The following is a 14128-nucleotide window of genomic DNA, read 5'->3' on the forward strand; positions in this document are numbered from 1 at the left end:
TGTAAGCTGTGTGTAATGCGCATTAACTGCCTGCCATAGGGCTGAGGGGAGGAGGATCAGTAGCCGCTGCTGAGTTAAGAGTTGAAATTGACTAAAATTAACCACAATCTACCGTTCATGCCTCCCCCCAGAAGTTGTAAGCCTTCCAGAGTTCCAATAGTTCTATCAGGTAGATTCTGTCAGTGTAATTGTTGTCATGGTAGGGAGACAGATTCCTGGTGCTTCCTACTCTGCAGACTTCCCAACTTCATTTTAAGCTCTAGAACTATTTGGATTTTATTTTTATGGCTGGTATGATGTAGAAATCTTTTGGACTTTTTTTTTCCATATGGACAACCAAGTGTCCCAGACTCATTAGTGAATAATACACTTTTTTCCCATTGATCTCCAAACTATATTGTCAGATATTACTCCTGAATATGTGTGAGTCTGTTTCTGCACTTTTTATTGTGCTCCAGTGCTCTTTGTCTATCCTTGTGTCAATAACAGTTTTAATTGCTGTGGTTTCATAGTGTCTTCATATATGGTAGAACAGATTGTCTCATTGTGTTCTTATTTATTGGTGTTTTGAACTATTCTTTATTCTTGGCTTTTGCTTTTGTATAAAATTTTAGAATCAGGTTTTCAAGTTCTTTGGAAATCCCAGTTGGGATTTTTTAAATTAAAATTGTATCCTGTTTGTAGATTAATTTGATAGAATTTTTACTGTACTGAATATTTCTATTCATGTACATAGTATATTCCTTCATTTATTTAGATTTTGTTTGTTTATGTCTTTCAATAGTTTAAAAGCTCTCCTTGAAGGGATGGCTTTTATTTGTTAGATTTATTATTTTCCTTGTATTTTTTAGTTGCTATGATTTTTCCTTGTTATATTTTTTACTAGCTATTAATAAAAATGCAATTGAGTTTTACATATTTATCTTATATCTAGCAACCTTGCAAAACTCTCTTATTAATATTTGTGTGTGTGTGTGTGTGTGTGTGTGAGAGAGAGAGAGAGAGAGAGAGAGAGAGAGAGAGAGAGAGAAAGGGACAGAGAGAAAGAGTGCATGTGTGAGAGTTGGGAAGGGGCAGAGAGAGAAAGAGAGAGAATCCCAAGTAGGCTCCATGCCCAGCACAGAGCCCAACATGGGGCTCTATCCTATGACCATGAGATCATGACCTGAGCCCAAATCAAGAGTCAGATGTTTAACCAAAAAGCCAGCCAGGTGCTCCTTATTAATTTTAATGACCTGTCTTTGATTCTGTAGAATTTTCTATGTAATGAAGCATACCACCTACAATATTGACAGCTTTATTCATTCCTTTTTAGTCTTTAAGTCTTTTTCTTAGAACATTCTCCTTTTTTCCTAAATAAAAGTTTTTTTTAATTATCACTGGATATGGAATTATAATTCATTTTCTGTATTTATTGAAATAATCATATGGTTCTTATTCTTTAATTTGTTCCTGTGTTTAATTACATTAAGGTATCTTTTGTGTTGAAGTGATCCTGCCTTCCTAGAATAAGTCAAGACATACTGTATTACCTTTTTAAATATGTTGCTAGATTTTCTAATTTTTAAAAAATATTTTCAAGCATGCTTATAATCAATATTCCCTTTTCATACTTACTTCGTCTGAATTTCAATATGTCAAGTCTATATTAACTTCATGAAATGAGTGGAAGATGATTCTTTCTTTCTTTTTTTTTTTCCTATTCTCTAGAAGAGTTTATATAAAATTAGATTGATCCAGTTTGGGAAAACTAGTTTATTAAAACTGCTGTTTACTTTATAGTAAGATTTTGAACTATTTTTTTTTAAGTTTATTTATTTATTTTTATAGAGAGACAGAGACCACGTGAGTGGGGAAGGGACAGAGAGAGGGAGACAGAGAATCCCAAGCAGGCTCCACACTGTCCATGCAGAGCCCAACATGGGACTCGAACTCACAAAACCATGAGATCGTGACCTGAGCCGAAACCGAGTCAGATGCTTAACTGACTGAACCACCCAGGTGCCCCAAGATTTTGAACTATTGATTTAGCTTCAGTATGGGTTTTGGAACAATTAAAGCTTTTTATTTCTTCTTGATTCAGTTTTAGTAATTTGTATTTTTCTTGGAATCTGTCCATACATCAGCTTAGCATGAGGTTGTTCTTAATTATCTGTTATTTTCTCTGCTTAATGTTGTGTTTTCCTTATTATATCTTTTATTGTTTAATCTCTCCTTTTTTCTTTATATTTACTTAATTTCCATGTATCTCTATTATTTTATTTTTTTACTTTCTTTGATTTTATTCTATATTCTCTTTTTAACTTAAAAAGTTGGATACTGAGCTCACTGATTTTCAGCTTGTCTTCTTGTATCCTATATATGTTGATATGCAGTAGATTAATTTTCATTTAGTTTCAAGTATTTTAAATGTATACAATGATTTGTACCATGGTACAAATTTGGTATGGATTTTTAGGGCATCTGGCTGGCTCACTCAGTAGAGCACGCAACTCTTGATCTCAGGATCATGGGTTCAAACCCTATGTTGCATGTAGAGATTACTTAAAAATAAAATCTTTAAAAAAAAGAAAGAAAGGTATGGCTTTTTCTAAATTTTGTTACTTATGTGATACTTAATTTTACTCTAGTTAATATTATATAGCAGTACCACTTTCAGTGGTCATAAAAATGTTCTGTGTCTGTACTGTCCAATATGGTAGTCACTAGCCATGTATATCTTTTGAAGGGTTGAAGTATGGCTAGTGAGAATGAAGACCAAAAATTTACTTTTATTTAATTGTAGTCAATTTAAACAGCCTCGTGGTTAGTTGCTACAGTATTGAGCTGTTCATGTTTATACTCATGCTGTGAACTTTGTTGAAACTTACTTTGTCGTCCTAGTACATGTTTAATTTTTATAGATTTCCACAAAATCCTGGAAAGCATTTTATGTTTTCTAATTTTTGATGGACTGTGCTTATATATGTTTGCTAGCTCAAGCTTATTTTTTTTAAAGAAGAGTGAATGAATGGGTTTATTTTAAAGACAAATAAGTTAATATAAATAATTTAAAGGTTGCATTTGCTGTCAAATCACTTTAAAAAATTTTGAGTTCCAGTAGAGCTAAAATATAGTGTTATATTAGTTTTGGATGTACATTGTAGTGATTGAATAATTCAATATAGTTTAAGCTTATTAAATGTATATTCATGTTTTCCATACTCTGATTTCTGGACTGTTTGATCTATCAGATACTGATATCTGATAGATACTTTAAAAATCTGATAGAAATTTTAAAAGATGATAGTGGATTTGTCAATTTCCCCTTGGTCTGTCAAGCTTTTATTGACTTTTGAGCTGTGTTGTTAGGTGCACATGAATATGGACTTCTTACATTTTCCTGAAGAATTGAGCCTTTGATTCCTATCTAGTGATCCTCTTTATCTTAAGGAATGCTTTTTGCCCCAAAGTCCATTTTGTTTGATATTAATATAGATGCTTCATGTTTCTTTTGCTGATTTAGTTTGTGAGCATACTGAGCAGAATTGGCTGGAGTAGGAGGCTGACTAGATCACACAAAACAAATCATCTTGTCCATCTGATTTTTGAGTACCTTCTCTGCAGTGAATGCCATCTGGTGAGCATTCACATGGAACTGACTATACTTATATTCCATGCCCATTCCAAAGGTCCAGACACATACTTCTTTGAAATACCTGACCATCTGCCCAAAATGTTAGCTACTGTCTGTGAATTAGAACAGTGCCATACCTTTGGCCATGTGCTACAAGCCTCATGGGTTCTGTCTGCTCTCATATCTATCCGTTCTACTAGAAGACAGTGTAAGTTTCTTCTTTGCTGTCTCTTCCAGAGGTCATGAGTGCCTTTCATGGGCAAAATCTAAATCAGAAATCTAAGATGCGATTATAAGAACTGTAGTATTTTACTTCCCACACTTACAGTCTCTGCAAATTAGAACGGTGGAGATAGTCCTGAACATGACACAGTTGATATTCAGCAGAAAGGGTAACCAAAATTTTCCGAATAGCTGACTCAAAGATGATTAAAGGCCCAGACAATTGCTGAGAAACCAAATACTTCTAAAATTGACTTTTTTCAGTGACTATACATGCAGGTGTATTTGTTTGCCTTAATGGAAATGATACTTCCCATTTGCTTTTTTTCTTAAAATAGGTGAACATATTTTCTTATGATTAGGTATTTTTCAATCACATGATTTAAGATGGGTCCATATTTTGCATAGCATAGCCATGACATAATTTATTTCCGTTATCCTACAGTTAGGCATTTAGATTGTTTCCAATTTGTCATTCTATAAATAATGCTATAATGAACCTTTATGTAGACAAATACATATGCACAGTCTCGATAATTTCCTTAGGATAAATTCCTGGAAATGGAATTGTTTTATTAAAGGGTATGTACATTTTTTAATGTTTTTGAATGTTTCCAATGTGTACAGTTGACCCTTGAACAACATGGGTTTTAACTGTGCTAGTAACACTTAGATGCAGAGGTTTTTTTGATAACAGTATATAAATGTATTTTCTCTTCCTTCTGATTTTATTAATTACATCATCTTTTCTCTACCTTTACTGTAATAATACAGTATATAATAGCTATGGGATAGAAAATGTGTGTTAATTGACTTATTATTGGTAAGGCTTCTGGCCAACAGTAGGCTATTAGTAGTTAAATTTTGGGAGAGTCAAAAGTTATATGTGGTTTTTTGAGCATGTGGGGGGTTGGCACCCCTAATATTGTTCAAGGGTCAACTGTTTATATTTTTTTTAACCATTGTAAGTTATGATAGCCAAAAACTTTATCTCCTTTAGTTAGTATTTTATCGGGGCACCTGGGTAGCTCAGTTGGTTAAGCATATGACTCTTGATTTCGGTTCGGGTCATGATTTCATGGTCATGGGATCGAGTCCTACATCAGGCTCCAAGCTGAGGGTTGAACCTGCTTGGGCTTCTCTCTCTCTGCCCCTCCGCTGCTCATGCACATGTGCTCTCTTTCTCTCAAAATAAATAAATAAATAAATAAATAAATAAATAAATAAATATTTTTTAAAAATTAGCATTTATTCAGTTACTAGTAAGACTGAACTTTTCCCTCTATGTCTCTTACCCATTAGTATTTCTTCTTAAATGTTTATTCATTTTTGAGAGAGAGAGGGTGAGTGCACGCAGGGGTGGGGAGGGGCAGACACAGAGAGCGACAGAGTATCTGAAGCTGGCTCTGCGCTGACAGCAGAGAACGTGATGCTGGGCTGGAACTCACACACCGTGAAATTGTGACCTGAGCTGAAGTCAGACACTCAACTGACGCAGCCACCCTGGTACCCCAGTATTTCTTCTTTTTATCTGTTACTTACCTTTCTATTTAAGTCTTCTCACGTGTGTGTGAATATATATGACACATACACATACACACAGTGCCTGAATCATGATGGCATTCTTCTTCTAGAGGCATCCATTGAATAGTTTATGGAATGCTTTTGTATTTAAAATAAATAAACAGACTGTTAAGTGATTTACTTATTTTTCTAAGATTCTGAAGTTGTAGGACCTGCATTATTCCTTGAAATCCTTTTCCTTAAGGGTATTGCTAGCAGAACAGTCTGAGAGTCAGCATGGTAGTGTTCTGAGATCTATGTGTAATCATCTCATTGTAGTTCATAGCTCTGCTCTTGCTTAAACATTTTTAAGAGATTCATTTTTGTGAGTTATGTTTTGTTTTTGTTTCCTTAACCCATTTTGTCCCTTTCTATATGAACTCCCTTTGTTGTGATTTTGGAAATCATTCTGGGTCATTCAGGCAAATGTTTTCAGTCACTTTTCAAGTTTATTTGTTCAAAAGAGATTTTACAGTGTAAGAAAATATATTTCCTTTTAATTTCAGTTGCTAAGAAACCGTTTCCTAGGTGCTATGTCTTTTCTCTGTAAAGGCTCCAATGTCCTCATAGTTCATCATCTTGTGGGGTTTAATTTTTGCTGGAAAGATGAAGTATAGATTTTTTTCAAAGTTTACAGTCAAGAAAATTAGAAATACATAATCCCAACATCTCCAATACATTAAAATGATTATTTTCCATATTTAAAATTTTTGAAGATTCCCTTTCAACATATATAAATTTATAGCTGGGTGGTGAGCTTCCAGTGATTTAGAATATCACGTAGAATGGAAAAGTCCCAGAAGTCTTTATTGAACATAAAATCCACTATATGAGAAGATGAAACAGTATATATATTTTTTAGTTTTCCCCTTGTGAGCCATACATTTGTATCATCCATAGTAAAATGTTAATTCCCATCTGGTTTTCTTCTATCCTGTTGTCTGCCTCTTTCCCTTTTAAAAATTTGCATAGTGTTCAGGGAATTGAAACAAATTTAGTTTAGCAAAACATATTTAAGAGGGTAAAAATCTGGTGCTAAAGAAACTTGGCATGCATTCTAAAGGATTTTTAGGTTCTTTATAACAAAGATAATCTTGATTGCTTGGTTGAAATGTAATTATGAACAATGAGTCAAGCACATAACATTTACTCTTAATAGTACTGTGCATCTCAATACTTTTTCAGAACTACTTTATATTAATGTAAATATGTATTGGGTACCTACTGTGTGAGCTTCCATTTAAAAGTTTTGTTTTCTTTTTTTGTCAAGAAGTACAAACACGAGTAAGACAGTTTCCATTCTCCAGAAATTTTTAGGCTGTGATTTCAATTTTGACCTTTTTAATAGGAACTGAAGTTTTTCTAGTTTAACAGTTTTATTGAGCTATAATTATATACTATACAATTCACTCATTTAAAGTGTACAATTCAGAGGCTTTTAGTTTATTCAGAGTTGTGCATTCATCACTCAGTTTTAGACCATTTCATTAGCCCCAAAAGAAAACTTGCATCACCTCCTAATCCCCTCCTGCTCTCCAGTCCTAGGCAACCACTCATCTACTTTCTGTCTCTATAAATTTACCTATTCCTGGCATTTTATATAAATGGGATCATACAGTATGTGGCACTTTGTGACCCCTTATTTAACATTGTGTTTTCAAAGTTTATCCATGTTGTAGCATATGTTGGTTCTGCATTTCTTTTTATTGCTGAATAGTATTTCATTGAATGGATATACCATATTTTGTTTATCTGTTTATCAGTTGATAGATATCTGGGTTGTAGCTTATCTAAATACGTATTTTATATGTCAATATTTATTAGCATAAATATATGTATAGATTGATGGTTATGATAGTTTCAGATAGGAAGCCTTTCTTAACTTTAGATGAGATGCAAACTAATTACTATGTATTTATAAATATTCCACAGATGCATTCTATTTTATTATTCATTCTACTTAATAAAAATTATTTCTGTTTTTAGAAGTTTTCTTACCAAAAAGGAATTTTTAATACGGTGTTTTGCCTACATTGGATTTTTTAAAATGTTTCTTTATTTATTTTGAAGAGGGGGAGTGGCAGAGAGAGGGAGAAAGAGAATCCTAAGCAGGCTTCACACTATCAGCATAGAGCTTCACTTCACAAACTGTGAGATCATGATCTGAGCCGAAATCACGAGTCAGTCACTTAACCGACAGAGCCATGCAGGGCGTCCCTGTTTTGCCTACATTATAATGAGACTTCTTCCCATAAACCACTTCATTATTTTATAGTCATGATTCAGATATTCATTTTATTTTACAGTATACTTACATCACACTTAATATATAATTTCCCTTTTCTTCATTAAGTCCATATGTAGCTCTTCAAAGGGCTTAAGCATATAAACCAAAAGTTCAGAGTTATCTATCTCATTCACTCCTAGTACACAAAGGTAGAGTAGAAAAGGATAATCATATACAAACATCTACTGAAGTCTTTTTCTCTCATCCCCAATATTTACTTTGTTGCAGATCCGTGCTTATCTCAGTCTGTTGATGTCACCCCTTACCACCTTCCCAGCCTGCTCCATCCATACCGTACTCCTTCTGTTCCTCCAGCATGCCAACACATTCTTCTTACACACTATACACATTGTTTTGTACCTTGAGTTATTTTTCACATTATATATTTGTAACTCTTTCAAATGAGCTCCCTTATTCTTTACAACTACCTTAGGTTCACAGGTGGATAAACCATAGTTTATTATTCAGTCTCTTGCTGGTGGGCATTTACATTGCTTCTAGTATTTTGCATGTGTATATCTGCAGGATGAATTAATTTATTATTTTAATTTTACTTATTTACTTATTTTTTGACTTGTAGCAAAAATTACTGTCAAACTCCACTCATTGGGCCAGAGACCCTTGTGGTGTTAGTGATAGACTTGTCCTTCCTGTAGCACACTACCTACACTTGTGAGTTCATCAGGATGAATTCTTTTAAATAGTATTGCTGGGTCAAGGAGTATGTTCATTGTATTTTTGATAATTATTTGCCAAATTGTTGTCTAAAGATGTTATATATATTTTAATTCCCACCTGCAATGCATGAGGATACAAATTTACATCCCAACCAATGAAAAGATTTATCATACTTCTTATGTTTGTGAATCAGATATATGTAAAAAGTATTGATCTATCTTTTAAATAAAATTTTGATTTTAACTTAAAGTAATATTAATCAATTGAAATAAATTAAAATTTAATTTTAATTAAATGAATATGTTTTCATATGTGTGGAACCATTTGATACTGTGGTTTTTCTCAACTTCTTATTTGTATCCTTTGTCCACATTTCTTATTTCACATTTAGGTCTAAGATTTGTTTGGGACTGATTTTTATTCATAGTGAGAACAAGGGGTGAGGGTTCATTTTTTCCTCCATAGGAATATCCACTGACTTAGCATTGTTTTTGGAAAAGATTATCCTTTCTTCACTTATTGCAGTGGCACCTTTGTTGCGTCAGATGATAGTATATGTGTGGATTTGTTTCTGAAATCTCTAGTCTTTTCTATTTGTCTACTTGTCTATCCTTGTGACAGTTGCACTCTGTTTTCACTACTGTAGATTTAAAAAATCTGTTGGTGTCTGTTAGTGTAAATCCCCCAAATTCTTCTTCAAGATTGTGTTTCTTATTTTCCACTCTTTGCCTTTCCATTTGAGCTTGTTAATCTATATAAGAAGGCTTTATACAAGAAAGAAACTTGCTAATTTGTAGAAGAAAGATTACTGAGAATTTGTTGGTATTATAACCAAACTGTAGATCACTGGGGAACATGGACACATTTATAATACAGTCTTTTTAAAAAAAATTTTTTTTAATGTTTTTATTTACTTTTGAAGGAGAGAGAGAGACAGAGCATGAGCAGGGGAGGAGCAGAGAGAGAGAGGGAGACACAGAATCCGAAGCAGGCTCCAGGCTCTGAGCTGTCAGCACAGAGCCCGATGCGGGGCTCAAACTCACAAACTGTGAGATCATGACCTGAGCCGAAGTCGGACGCTTAACCTACTGAGCCACCCAGGCGCCCCTATAATACAGTCTTCTAATCTGAGGACATGTATATACCTCTTTCAATAATGTTTTCTATTTTTCTGTAGAGGTCTTAAATATCTTCCATTGCAATTCAATGATACATTGGAACAGCTCATACTAGCTCCTGAGAGCTGATCAGGTGCATATCTTCCCGGTTCCACATTCAGTGAGTCTCACTGGTAGATAGAAATGAGCCATGGTGGTAGTATTTATATCACAGAAACTGGCAAACACTACAAATCAGGATTTTCCCATACCTACCTACTGCTAAGGGATGGTTGTTAAATATTTATCAGCACATCAGTTAGATTTATTACTAGATCTGTCAGGTTTTATACTGGTATATAAATGACATTTTTATTATTTTTTTTAAACGTTTATTTATTTTAGAGAGACAGTAAGTGCAAGCCAGGTAGAAGCACAGAGAGAGGTGGACAGAGGATCTGGAGTAGGCTCTGTGCTGACAGCAGAAAGCCTGATACAGGGCTCGTACTCACAAACCATGAAATCATGACCGCTTAACCAACCGAGCCACCCAGGAGCCCCAATGATATTTTTATTATTAAAACTGAATGTATAGGGGCGCCTGGGTGGCTCAGTCGGTTGGGTGTCCCACTTGGGCTCAGGTCATGTTCTTATAGCTCGTGAGTTCGAGCCTCACGTCAGACTCTGTGCTGACAGCTCAGAGCCTGGAGCCTGCTTGGGATTCTGTGTGTGTGTCTCTCTCTACCCCTCCTCCGTTCATGCTCTGTCTCTCTCTGTCTTGAAAATAAATAAAACTTTTAAAAAAATAAAATGAATGTATAATGTACACATGATAAAATTTATGTCCTTATTTTCTGTCCATATATTTTCCTTAGTGAAGCATTGGTTCACGTCTTTTGCCCATTTTTAAATTGGGTTATTTATTTCATTATTATTGAAGAGGATTGATGTTAATTCTTTAAATGTTTGGTAGAAGCCATCTGGTCCTGGAGTTTTCTGTGATAGAAGTTTTTTGATTACTGATTCAATCCTTTTACTTGTTATTGCTCTGTTCAGTTTGTTCCTGTTTCATCCTGATTCAGTCTTGGTAGGTTGTACATTTTTAGAAATGTATGCCATTTCTTCTAGGTTATGTAATTTGTTGATATAAAATTGTTCATAGTAGGGGCGCCTGGGTGGCTCAGTCGGTTGAATGTCCGACTTCAGCCCAGGTCATGATCTCACGATTCGTGGGTTTGAGCCCTGTGTGGGGCTCTGGGCTGACAGCTCAGAGCCTGGAGCCTGCTTCGGATTCTGTGTCTCCCTCTCTCTCTTCCCCTCCCCCACTCATGCTCTGTCTCTGCCTCTCAAAAATAAAGAAACATAATAAAAAATTTTTAAAAATAATAAAATTGTTCATAGTAGTCTCTTCTAATTCTGTGTGTTTTTGTAGTGTCAGTTGTAATGTTTCCTCTTAATTTCTAATTTTATTTGAGTCTCTTCTGTTTTTCTTAGTCTAGGTAAAGGTTTGTCCATTTTAGCTTTTTTAAGAACCAGCTCTTAGTTTCATTGTTTTTTCTATTGGTTTTTTTTTTTTTTTTTTTTTGGTCTCTATTTTATTTATTTCTGCTCTGATCTGTAGTATTTCCTTCCTTCTGCTAACTTTGGGCTTAATTTGTTTTTCATTTTCTAGTTCCTTAAGGTGTAAAGTTAGGTTGTTTCTTGAGATCTTTCTGATTTCTTAATATAAGAAACCTTTTATATATATAAACTATAAACTTTCCTCTCAGAACGCTTTTACTGTCTCCCAGAGTATTTGATATGTTCTATTTCATTTTCATTTTTTTGAGATAATTTTTTATTTCCCTTTTGATTTCTTCTTTGATCCAATATTCTGTTTAGAAGGGTGTTGTTTAGGGGCACCTGGTGGCTCAGTGGGTTAAGCATACAACCCCAGCTCAGGTCATGATTTTGCAGTTCAAGTCCCGCATCGGCTCTCTGCTGTCAGCACAGAGCCCACTTTGGATCCTCTGTCCTTCCCTCTCTCTCTGCCCCTCCCCTGCTTGCACTCTGTCTTTCTCAAAATAAATAAATTTCTAAAAAGAAAAGAAGTGTGCTGTTTAGTTTCCACACATTTGTCGATCTTCTCATTTTCCTCTTGTTAATTTCTAGTTTGATACCATTGTCAGAGAAGATAGTTAGCATGATTTCAGTGTTCTTTTTATTTTATTTTTTTAAGTTTATTTATTTTAAGAGAGGCTGAGAGAGCATGAGCAGGGGAGGGCAGAAAGAGAGAGAGAGAGAGAGAGAGAGAGAGAGAGAATCTGAAGAAAGCTTTGAGCTGCCAGCTCAGAGCCCAACATGGGGCTCTAACTCATGAAAGTGTGAGGTCATTACCTGAACTGAAATCAAGAGGCTGATGCTTACCTGGGCTGAACCACCCAGGCACCCCTTGATTTCCGTGTTCTTAAACTGGACAAAATTTATTTTGTAGCCTATCATATGAGCTATCTTGGAGAATTTACCATGTGCATTTGAAAACAGTGCATATTCTGCTGCTGTTGGAAGAAATGTTCAAGTCCGTTTGTTCTGAAGTATGGTCCATATCAATATCTGCTTATTGATTTTCTGTCTGGACAATCTATCCATTGCTGAAAGTGGAATATTGAAGCCTCCTGAAATGATCTTATTGTTATCAACTTCTCCCTTAAGATCAGTTACTATTTCCTTAATATATTTTGGTGCTTGGCTGTTGGGAGCATATGTATTTATGCTCTGATGTGCTGACCTGTTTATCATTATTATTGACCTTCTTTGTCTCTTGTTACACTTTTTGACTTGAAGTGTATTTTGTCTGATGTAAGTATGGCTATGCCCACTTTCTTTTTGTTTCCATTTGCTTGGAATAGCATCTTCCATTCTTTTTGAGCCTAGGTGTGTCTTTATAGACAAAAGAGTGTCCTGTAGGCAGCATATAGTTGGGTCCTGTTTTTTGTTTTTTTAAATCCATCTAGCTACTCTATGCCTTCTGGTTGGTGAGTTTAATATATTTACATTAGGGTGATTATAGATATGCAAAGATTTACACTGCCATTTTATATTTTGCCTTCTTGTTATTTTTCTCTCCACTGTTTATTTTTCCTTTTGTTTTTGTCTGCCTTTACAAGTTAGTGGTTTTCCATGGTGCTGTGCTCAGTCTCCTGTTTTTTTTTGTTTTTTTTGTTTTTTTTTATGTTTCATATCACTGCTTTAGGTTTTGCTTTGTGCTTAAGTTTATTTATTTATTTATTTATTTTAATGTTTATTTATTTTTGAGACAGAGAGAGACAGAGCATGAATGGGGGAGGGGCAGAGAGAGAGAGAGAGAGAGAGAGACACAGAATCAGAAGCAGGCTCCAGGCCCAGAGCCTGACACGGGGCTTGAACTCATGAACCGTGAGATCGTGACCTGAGCTGAAGTCAGACGCTCAACCGACTGAGCCACCCAGGCACCCCAAGTTTATTTATTTTAAGAGAGGCTGAGAGAGCATGAGCAGGGGAGGGCAGAAAGAGAGAGAGAGAGAATCCAAAGAAAGCTTTGAGCTGCCAGCTCAGAGCCCAACATGGGGCTCTAACTCACAAATAAATAAACTCAGTTAAGTTTACATAAAACATTTCATAGATTAAAAAGTCTTTGGTCATAGCAATTTATCTTTATTTGCCTATAAAAGTACCATCCTTTAACTCTTCCTCTTTTTTATTTTTGATGTCAAAATTTTTCCTTATATGCTATGATTTTATTACCAAGTTGTAACTATAGTTATTTTTAATGCTCTTTTCATTTAACTGTTATACTGTAAGAGTTTAATGTACAATTGTAAAAAAGTTTCCTATTTCTGTTACCTTAATCAGTTTTGTGTGCTTTTGTCTTTTTGTTTTAGCTTGAAGAATTCCTTTCAACATTTCTTACAAGGCAGGTCTAGTGGTGGTAGAATGAACTCTTATCTTTTGCTTGTCTAGAAAAAATTTTATTTCTCTTTCATAGCTGAAAGATCATTTTTTCAGATAGAATCTTCTTGGCTGGCAGTTTTTATTTTAAATACACCATTCCACTCTCTCCTGGCCTATAGAGTTTCTGCTGAGAAATCTGCTGATTGACTGATGGGATTCCTTTGTAAGTTACCGTCTTCCCCTGGATACTTAAAAAAAATTTTTTTAAGCTTATTCATTTATTTTGAGAGAGAGAGTGTATACATAAGCAAGGAAGGAGCAGAGAGAGTGGGAGAAGGAGAGAATCTCAGGCAAGCCATGCACTGATGGTACAGAGCCCTATGTAGGGCTCAAACTCATGAACTGTGAGATCATGAAGTGAGCCAAAATCAAGAGTTGGATACTCAACTGACTGAGCCACCCAGGTGCCCCTTCCCTGGCTACTTTTAAAATTCTTTATTTTCATTGATTTTTGGTAATCTTAATATGTATCTTAGAGAAGTTCTTTTTGTGTAATAAGTTATTCTATTGGCTTCACGGATTTGTATATACAGTTCTTTCCCCAGATTTGGAAGGTTCTCAGCTATTTTTTTAAAATAAACTCTGCCCCCTTCTCTCTTCTCATTCTGATATACCCATTCTTCTTAGGTTGACTTTTCTAATGGGTCTGGTGGTTCTCATAGTATTTTTTCACTTTTAAAAAATCTTAGTTCTCTC

The 14128-nt window shown here is 34.9% G+C and overlaps 1 protein-coding gene and 1 pseudogene across 3 annotated transcripts in view; one reads left to right on the forward strand and one right to left on the reverse strand.

Annotated features, from left to right (window-relative positions):
- The window catches only part of ATL1 (atlastin GTPase 1), a 73043-nt gene that overhangs the window by 9346 nt on the left and 49569 nt on the right, over nucleotides 1–14128 (forward strand). The gene's annotated exons all lie outside the window — the stretch shown is intronic.
- LOC131518389 (small nucleolar RNA SNORA62/SNORA6 family) lies at nucleotides 8261–8401 on the reverse strand (annotated as a pseudogene).

The sequence above is a fragment of the Neofelis nebulosa genome, chromosome 7, assembly GCF_028018385.1.
Source record: "Neofelis nebulosa isolate mNeoNeb1 chromosome 7, mNeoNeb1.pri, whole genome shotgun sequence".
NCBI lineage: Eukaryota > Metazoa > Chordata > Mammalia > Carnivora > Felidae > Neofelis > Neofelis nebulosa.